Source organism: Brassica rapa, unplaced genomic scaffold, assembly GCF_000309985.2.
Source record: "Brassica rapa cultivar Chiifu-401-42 unplaced genomic scaffold, CAAS_Brap_v3.01 Scaffold0523, whole genome shotgun sequence".
NCBI lineage: Eukaryota > Viridiplantae > Streptophyta > Magnoliopsida > Brassicales > Brassicaceae > Brassica > Brassica rapa.
Genome location: NW_022610464.1, coordinates 45,490 through 55,042, shown reverse-complemented (window position 1 = coordinate 55,042; position 9,553 = coordinate 45,490). Strand labels below are relative to the sequence as shown.

The following is a 9,553-nucleotide window of genomic DNA, read 5'->3' as shown; positions in this document are numbered from 1 at the left end:
CCATGGACCAGCGTGCTGATATGTTTACTAATGGACAGCCACAAACGTCATGTGTGTGCTGACAGACATACACGGACAGCCACGGATGTCCTGTGTGTGCTGAAGGACAGCCACGGACATCCTGTGTGTGCTGGCGGACACCCACGAACGTCTTGTGTGTACTGAACAGACATCCCACGTGGGCAAAAATCACCCAAACAGTCCACGGTAAGGGTCAGCGTGCGGAGTCCAAGGACCAACGTGCTTATATGTGTACTGATTGACAGCCACAGACGTCCTGTGTGTGCTGACGGACACACACGGACGTCCTGTGTGTGCTGACGGACACACACGGACGTCCTGTGTGTGCTGACGGACACACAGGGACACACACGGACGTCCTGTGCGTATTGACAGACACACACGGAAATCCTGTGTGTGCTGATGGACACACACGGACGTCCTGTGTGTGCTGACGAACAGCCACGGACAGCCACGGACGTCCTGTGTGTGCTGGTGGACACCCACGGACACACACAGTCATACACGGACAGCCACAGACGTACTGTGTGTTCTGACGGACAGCCACATACAGCCACAGACATCATGTGTGTGTTGGTGGACACCCACGGCCGTCCTGTGTGTACTGAACAGACAGCCCACGTGGGCCAAAATCCGCCAGCGTGCTGAGTCCAAGGACTAACGTGCTGATATGTGTACATATGGACCGCCACAGACGCCCTTTGTGTGCTGACGGACACATACGGACACACACAGACAGCCACAGACGTCCTGTGCGTGCTGACGGACACACACGGACGTCCTGTGTGTGCTGACGGACACCCAAAGATGTCCTGTGTGTACTGAACAGACAGCCCACGTGGGCCAAAATCACCCGAACAGTCCACGGGAAGGGCCAGCGTGCTGTGTCCAAGGACCAGCATGCAGATATGTGTACTGATGGACAGCCACATACGTCCTGTGTGTGCTGACGGTCACAGACGGACACACACGGATAGCCACGGACGTCCTGTGTGTGCTGACGAACAGCCACAGACATCCTGTGTGTGCTGACAAACAGCCACGGGCGTCATGTATGTGCTGGCGGACACCCACGGACGTCTTGTGTGTACTGAACAGACAGCCCACATGGGCCAAAATCACCCAAACAGTCCATGGGATGGGCCAGCGTACTGATTCCAAGGACCAGCGTGCTGATATGTGTACTGATGGACAGCCACAGACGTCCTGTGTCTACTGACGGACACACACGGACAGCCACGGACGTCCTGTGTGTGCTGACGGACACCCACGGACAGCCACGGACGTCCTGTGTGTGCTGGCGGACACCCACGGACGTCCTGTGTGTACTGAACAGACAGCCCACGTGGGCCAAAATCACCCAAACAGTCCATGGGAAGGTTCAGCGTGCTGAGTCCAAGGACCAACGTGCTGATATGTGTACTGATGGACAGCCACGGACGTCCTGTGTGGTGACGGACACACACGGACAGCCACAGACGACCTGTGTGTGCTGACGGATGCACACGGACGTCCTATGTCTACTGATGGACACCCACGGACGTCCTGTGTGTACTGAACAGACTGCCCACGTGGGCCAAAATCACCGGAATAGTCCACGGGAAGGGCCAGCGTGCTGAGTCCAAGAACCAGCGTGCTGATTTGTTTACTAATGGAGAGCCACAAACGTCATGTGTGTGCCAACAGACACACACGGACACACACGGACAGCCACGAATGTCCTGTGTGTGCTGACGGACAGCCACAGACAGCCACGGACATCCTGTGTGTGCTGGCGGACACCCACGGACGTCCTGTGTGTACTGAACAGACATCCCACGTGGGCAAAAATCACCCAAACAGTCCACAGTAAGGGTCAGCGTGCGGAGTCCAAGGACCAACGTTCTTTATATATATATCAATCAAAGGCATCTTACAAAATTTGTTATAAATTAACCTCGAGGTTTTCGGTCAACTAATCTTATACATAAGATATATCAAAATGACTTTGCAAGGATATTAAAGCTACCACTGGCTAATGCTGTTCCTTCCCGTCCTAGAGTAAGGTCTTCCGCCTATTAGTTACCTGCATCACAAATGAGTCATGAGTAACTAGTTTACTCAGTGAGCCTCGTCCCGCACCCCAACATATACTAATAATATCTCAAGCAATCAACTTCATTTGTATGCAGTGGAAATATATTTCATATCTGGATATTTATATATAAGGACAATCCTTCCATCATTGAAAATCTAATCATATACCTCACTTCCTATTCCCGTCTCTCATATCATTCATATAATCATATTTATATATATATATATATATATATATATATATATATAAACCAGACCGAGAAACCACAAAGGCTAAACGAGTCTAGCGAGTTAGCATCACCATCATCGCCATCAGATATTCAAAAATTGAAAATCTAACGCTGCATGCAGTTACACGGCCTCCAAGGTGCGACCCCATCATCGTGTCTTCGTGACTTTGTTCCATATCGCAGGACCAATTCACGGTATTCATCATTCATACGGGAATATTTTGGAAGACAGGTTTATAATAGAACTTCACATGATTAATACTTCCATACTTAATTATATTTAATACTATACATATGTATTAGTACTTGAGAACAAGTACTAAGGTTTGGAATAAACCTCTATGATCATTCATAAATATTTAATAAGTGTTTACACTAAGTAAACACCTTACCAATTCAATATTGATCAAGAGACAAAGCCTATCAATCATCTACGATCAGTACGTTCAATCAAGAAATATTCATTCACTACTCATCAATCATCTATCTAGACTCACCTTTGATTCCATGCGATTGGCTAGGGAAGACTAGACTCGAGCTCAAGCTAATCACACTCCACTTCCGGTACACTTGAGATTCAAAACAGTCAAAATTATCTTACTGATCTGACCACTCTCCTTGATATCTGAATTCAAACCAAGTGACTGAGCGGCTACAAGGAGTGACTGGACCGATCTAGCAAAACTCCACAACCAACTAGACAGAAAACGGTTTTACTTGATGAACCAGTCTTATCCTTCAACTTTACTCGACCACTGACCTGAAACAAAGCAGTTCATAACATGATCTTCAATCCAACAGTTCGGTTCTGAAGAAGATATTTAAATCAGTTCCTAACAGCTCGGTTTACAACAAGGTTAATCAGTTCAGCTCAGGTGTAGTCCAGACCATGACCAGTTCATTTCAGATTAAATCCAATCAGTTCATAATAGATGAGATAATTCTATTCCAGCAAACTGATTTATTCTGAAATAAATTAGTCTGAACCGAAGAAAGGTTAGACAATTGATCCATGACAACCGCTTAACTAAATAACATCTGATTCTGATCAAGACATGTCTGAGACAAGAGATTGAAGCTTATAATAGCAACTGATGTCCATATCAACTCAGATAATCCTCCGCTTGAAACTGAACTCATAGCTGGACTGTTTTAAACGCATAAATCAGAATCGGTTCATCACAAAAACAGAACAAGACCTAGGGTTTACTCTGGGTACCTCACCTTCTGATCTTCTATACAGCAGCGAACTGAGCTTGAGGATGGAACAATGTCATCTAAGGTCGTGCCTAATTTTCCCATATTTTTTTTGTTCTGATTTTTCTCTCACTTTTTCTCTTCTTTCTCATTGTTTTCTCTCTGAAAATTTCTCATGTTATGCTGCAGGTTATGAACGTCCAGAAGAGAGAAGAAGGTGTTTTAAAGCATAAGGAGTTACTTCAGATGAGGGTTTACTCCCACACAAGGCAAAGCTGAGGCTAGACAGGTGGAGACATGCTTCAGCACACCAAGCAGCACAAGCAGCTGAACTTTTCCTTCCCATGAAGAAAGCTACAAGCAGCTGAAGCAAGTAGCTTGTGACCAGCATGTGACTTCTAAAGAGCAAGCAGGCAAGCAAGTAGGTGCAGGTCATGTGACCTAATTACTGAGGAAGCAAGTAGGCTAGAAGGTGCAAGGCATGTGACTGTTCAGAAATAATTTTCAGAGTTGTGTCGATATTTTTCGGACTGTTTCGACTAAATATTTTTCATCATTCGAATCTCGTCCTGCTCTGAATAAACTCGCCCAAGATGAATAAAAATGGACAATAATAATAACACTCGACCAGAACCATCAAGAGATGGTTTTTCGACCAAAAGACAGCCCCATCGAGATTAATTCACCGTGTCGATTTTTATTTAAATTCTGATCTTAGAGAATTTTGCTGGACGAAAATTATATCTGCTCGTGAGGGTTATTACATTCTTGCCCCCTCAAAAGAATTTGCCCCCGAATTCTGAAAACGTAGCTGTACACTCTTTACTGAACAATCTCTGAAAGGAGTTCCGGATATTAGCTCTTACCTTATCTTAATCTTCCCATATCAAAACAACTCATGGTCGATCCCTTGATTACCCCAACCGATCCTTTCTTTTCTGAGCAGCCACTTTCAAGATAACCAAATTCTTTACTCTGCACAACTCTTGTCAACTGCGGTCTGCATACTTTTTCTAACAATCTTGTATCTGTTGACTATCACTTCTCAACCTTTTCTATCTGACTTTCCCCCATAACAGCAACATGAAATTTGGAACATGAGGTGATCTGCCATACATGAATGTAACATCTCCAGTCTGGTCAATGTTAACTTGATTAACAGTGCAACAATCAAACAAGAACATGCACGACCAATCATGCCAACATGATTCGGACCAGGGGTGCTACTCTCAAATAAACACACTCACACATTCCAAGAATAATTTCACTTACAGTATTCTTTACGCTTCTGATCTATCTGAGACGCTCTTCATAATCTTCTGACTACTACTAGAACTCGGCAAGACCCACTTGGTGAGATCCCTAGGCTATGACAACGAATCCAGGTTAAACAAGAATATTGAACAGCTTACTTCTAGATAGCAACAACTCTTCCAATTCCTTAAGCATAACTTCAAATTCTCTAGCTATCTGATTGTTCACTATATTCTGATCCTTGTCATCTTCTCTTTTCCTAATGATCAAGATAATGGAAAACACATCTTCACCTTTTCCCAAAAGGTCTTCAACTCCCAAGACTGATACGAACGATGCTCCAACACTTGGTAGAATACCATTGTAGGCCATTGGCGACTAGTCTTCTTCCAAAAAAATTATTTCCTCAACATCCTAATTGAGCTCGGTAACTATATAGCCAATCTCACTCTAGATAGAAACATACCTCTCTAACGGAAGTACTGAGGAATGGGGAAAGGCATACCATAAATTTTTACATGGCAGCCACTACTTCCAGGAATAAGAACGGATACTTGAATTCAACAAAGTGAATCCTTTCTAATACTATGACAATGCTCAGGAACTATAACTATGTGTTGTTCCCGAATAAAACACAATATGGGCTGAAAATTCCATCCATTGGCAAGGTTTCTTACGACACCTTGATCACATTTCACATTGTTTTTAATCATTCATAAAAATTTTTAAAATTCACACAACACACAATGGGATAAGAAGCAAACCTATGATTGGACCGTTCAGGGGTTTTGGCGGTCCGGCAACTATAAAGTGTAGGCTCTACCCAAATAGCCTAACACTTGGATGTGGACTAACGGTAAGGAAACGTGAACAAGTTCAACAAGTGTTATCCTAGGTATCGATATAGATCGGGTAACTTCATGAGGAAGGGTAACCTAAAATCCTAACTCTTCACAAGAACCACCAAAGTGCGAATGATGCAAACATTCCAGGATTTCCCAAACTTTGACAATCACGACCATTCTTTGATCTGCAGCGGTTGGAAAATAAACGGTATGCATTATTTGGTTAACTTTTTCAGAAATAATAGCTTCTTTAACATTCACGTCATACTCTAACATCTCCTCGAAGCTTTGAAACTCCATGGTCTTTTATCTACTCCAAAATTCTTGGCTAAATTCCCAAAGATTTCCGTATGATCTTTGGTTTATTCTCCAAACTGTAATCGATGAATGAAATTCACTCGACCACATATCTCGATGCTGAAATTATTGTATATGATTAACTCGACCTGAACGTTCTGGCGGAAACATCCCACTGTACCAACTCCGTGAACTGAATCTTCAATCGGTCCCATATCTTGTGTAGAAAATTCTACTTCTTAAACTCTCGAGATCTGTCCAACTCGATCTCACCTCTCTGAAGTAATTCTTGACTCTCGACCAACAAATCATCGCGTTCATCTCCAAATATCTTGCTACCAAATCCTTCATGTAATTCTCTGAACATTGGCCACGTCAATGTTTTGCTCTGGGTGTTTCATCCCAAATCTGCCTCAAGCCATAGTATACCTCGAACGGTTTAGTCCTTCTTCCGTATCTTGTGGTCCCACTACTTCTTTCCATCATAAGCTTGAAGATGTATTGTTTCCAACAGAAAGGTGCATGTGTGTCCATTGTCTTGTACTACAGTTGAACCATCTCTTCCTCCAACGCTAAGCTCCAAACAAATGTTGAACAATTCAGGCTTGTACTGCTCTGTTTCTTGTATGTCTTAGCATTAGCTGGTTAGACTTGAGAAGCCGGAAGAATAAGTGCATCTGAGTGATCATGTGCATTCAAATCGTACTGAATTGGATCACAAACAACACCCACCTTGACATCGATAACACACGGAGATGTATTCGATGTATCAATTATGTCCCATAAATCTTTCTAAAGTATTAACATCCCCCACTAAAACTCAGAAGAACAGCATGAAGGCATGAGGTTACTGACTTCTAGCAGCACGGTAGTGAACCCCACCATGAGGGTAGCAAACTCGAGCCTGATGATAGTAACATCGGTAAGTACAGTCACCCGTTCAAGCTTGTCTCGGTGCTTATGCTATGAAAGATCACTGTTAGATAACTACCCATGACTATCTATCCTAACATGAAGGAACCAGCCAGCATATCCTAGTTATCCTTGCGACTCATTTTGACTCGAAAAACATTTAAAACAAGTCCCATTCTAGCATCGTATAACCATGCTCTGATACCACCTTTGTGACACCCCCGATCGTAGATGACCGGAAATGACACGGTTGATGTTCCTTGATTGTCGATCTGAGGTTCTCAGAATACTTCCGATCGCCTTAGACCAACAACCAAAGAACACCAATGCAACTATCGGATAAAACTCTAGGCTTTTTAACCCGACAAAGCAATACCCGATAGTTAGTTCGTCTGGACAAGGACTAATATCATATGGAACCCGTATTTTAAAAAAAAAATTCTTTATATATATCAATCAAAAGCATCTTACAAAATTTGTTATAAATTAACCTCGAGGATTTCGGTAAACAAATCTTATACATAAGATAGTTCAAAATGACTTTGCAAGGGTAATAAAACTCCCGCTGGCTAATGTTGTTCCTTCCCGTCCTAGTGTAAGGTCTCCCTCCTATTAGTTACCTACATCAAAAATGAGTCATGAGTAACTAGTTTACTCAGTGAGCCTAGTCCCGCACCCCAACATATACCAATAATATCTCAAGCAATCAACTTCATTTGTATGGAGTGGAAATATATTCCATATCTCGATATTTATATATAAGGACTATCCTTCCATCATTGTGAATCTAATCATATACCTCACTTCCTATTCCCGTCTCTCATATCATTCATATAATCATATTTATATATATATATATAAACCAGACCCGAGAAACCACAAAGGCTAAACGAGTCTAGCGAGTTAGCATCACCATCATCGCCATCAGATATTCAGAAATTGAACATCTAATGCTGCATGCAGTTACACGGCCTCCAGGGTGCGACCCCATCATCGTGTCTTCGTGACCTTGTTCCATATCGCAGGACCAATTCACGGTAATCATCATTCATACGGGAATATTTTGGAAGACAGGTTTATAATAGGACTTCACATGCTTAATACTTCCATACTTAATTATATTTAATTCTATACATATGTATTAGTACTTGAGAACAAGTACTAAGGTTTGGAATAAAACTCTATGATCATTCATAAATATTTAATAAGTGTTTACACTAAGTAAACACCTTACCAATTCAATATTGATCAAGAGACAAAGCCTATCAATCATATACAATCAGTACGTTCAATCAAGAGTTATTCATTCACTACTCATCAATCATCTATCTAGACTCACCTTTGATTCCATGAGATTGGCTAGGGAAGACTAGACTCGAGCTCAAGCTAATCACACTCCACTTCCGGTACACTTGAGATTCAAAACAGTCAAAATTATCTGACAGATCCGACCACTCTCCTTGATATCTAAATTCAAACCAAGTGACTGAGCGGCTACAAGGAGTGACTGGACCGATCTAGCAAAACTCCACAACCAACTAGACAGAAAAAGGTTTTACTTGATGAACCAGTCTTATCCTTCAACTTTACTCGACCACTGACCTTAAACAGAGCAGTTCATAACATGATCTTCAATCCAACAGTTCGGTTCTGAAGAAGATATTTAAATCAGTTCCTAACAGCTCGGTTTACAACAAGGTTAATCAGTTCAGCTCAGGTGTAGTCCAGACCATGACCAGTTCATTTCAGATTAAATCCAATCAGTTCATAATAGATGAGATAATTATATTCCAGCAAACTGATTTATTCTAAAATAAAAAAATCTGAACCGAAGAAAGGTTAGACAATTGATCCATGACAACCGCATAACTAAATAACATCTGATTCTGATCAAGACATGTCTGAGACAAGAGATTGAAGTTTACAACAGCAACTGATGGCCATATGAACTCAGATAATCCTCCCCTTGAAACTGAACTCATGGCTGGACTGTTTTAAAAGCATAAATCAGAATCGGTTCATCACAAAAACAGAACAAGACCTAGGGTTTACTCTGTGTACCTCACCTTCTGATCTTCTACACAGCAGTGAACTGAGCTAGAGGATGGAATAAAGTCATCTAAGGTCGTGGCTAATTTTCCCATATTTTTTTTGTTCTGATTTTTCTCTCACTTTTTCTCTTCTTTCTCATTGTTTTCTCTCTGAAAATTTCTCTTGTTATGCTGCAGGTTATGAACGTCCAGAAGAGAGAAGAAGGTGTTTTAAAGGATAAGGAGTTACTTCAGATGAGGGTTTACTCCCACACAAGGCAAAGCTGAGGCTAGACAGGTGGAGACATGCTTCAGCACACCAAGCAGCACAAGCAGCTGAACTTTTCCTTCCCATGAAGAAAGCTACAAGCAGCTGAAGCAAGTAGCTTGTGACCAGCATGTGACTTCTAATGAGCAAACAGGCAAGCAAGTAGGTGCAGGTCATGTGACCTAATTACTGAGGAAACAAGTAGGCTAGAAGGTGCAAGGCATGTGACTGTTCAGAAATAATTTTCAGTTTTGTCGATATTTTTCGGACTGTTTCGACTAAATATTTTTCATCATTCAAATCTCGTCCTGCTCTGAATAAACTCGCCCAGCATGAATAAAAATAGAAAATAATAATTAACACTCGACCAGAACCATCAAGAGATGGTTTTTCGACCAAAAGACAGCCCCGTCGAGATTAATT

General features: G+C 42.1%; 1 long non-coding RNA gene across 1 annotated transcript; it reads right to left on the bottom strand.

Moving 5' to 3' along the window:
* Positions 1 to 8,056: 8,056 nt before the first annotated feature.
* Positions 8,057 to 9,331, bottom strand: LOC117130513. Its single transcript, XR_004453879.1, has 3 exons — positions 8,899 to 9,331; positions 8,758 to 8,821; positions 8,057 to 8,434 (listed from the first exon to the last, which is right to left on the bottom strand). It is a non-coding gene; the product is annotated as an uncharacterized LOC117130513 (long non-coding RNA).
* Between the last annotated feature and the right edge of the window lie 222 nt (positions 9,332 to 9,553).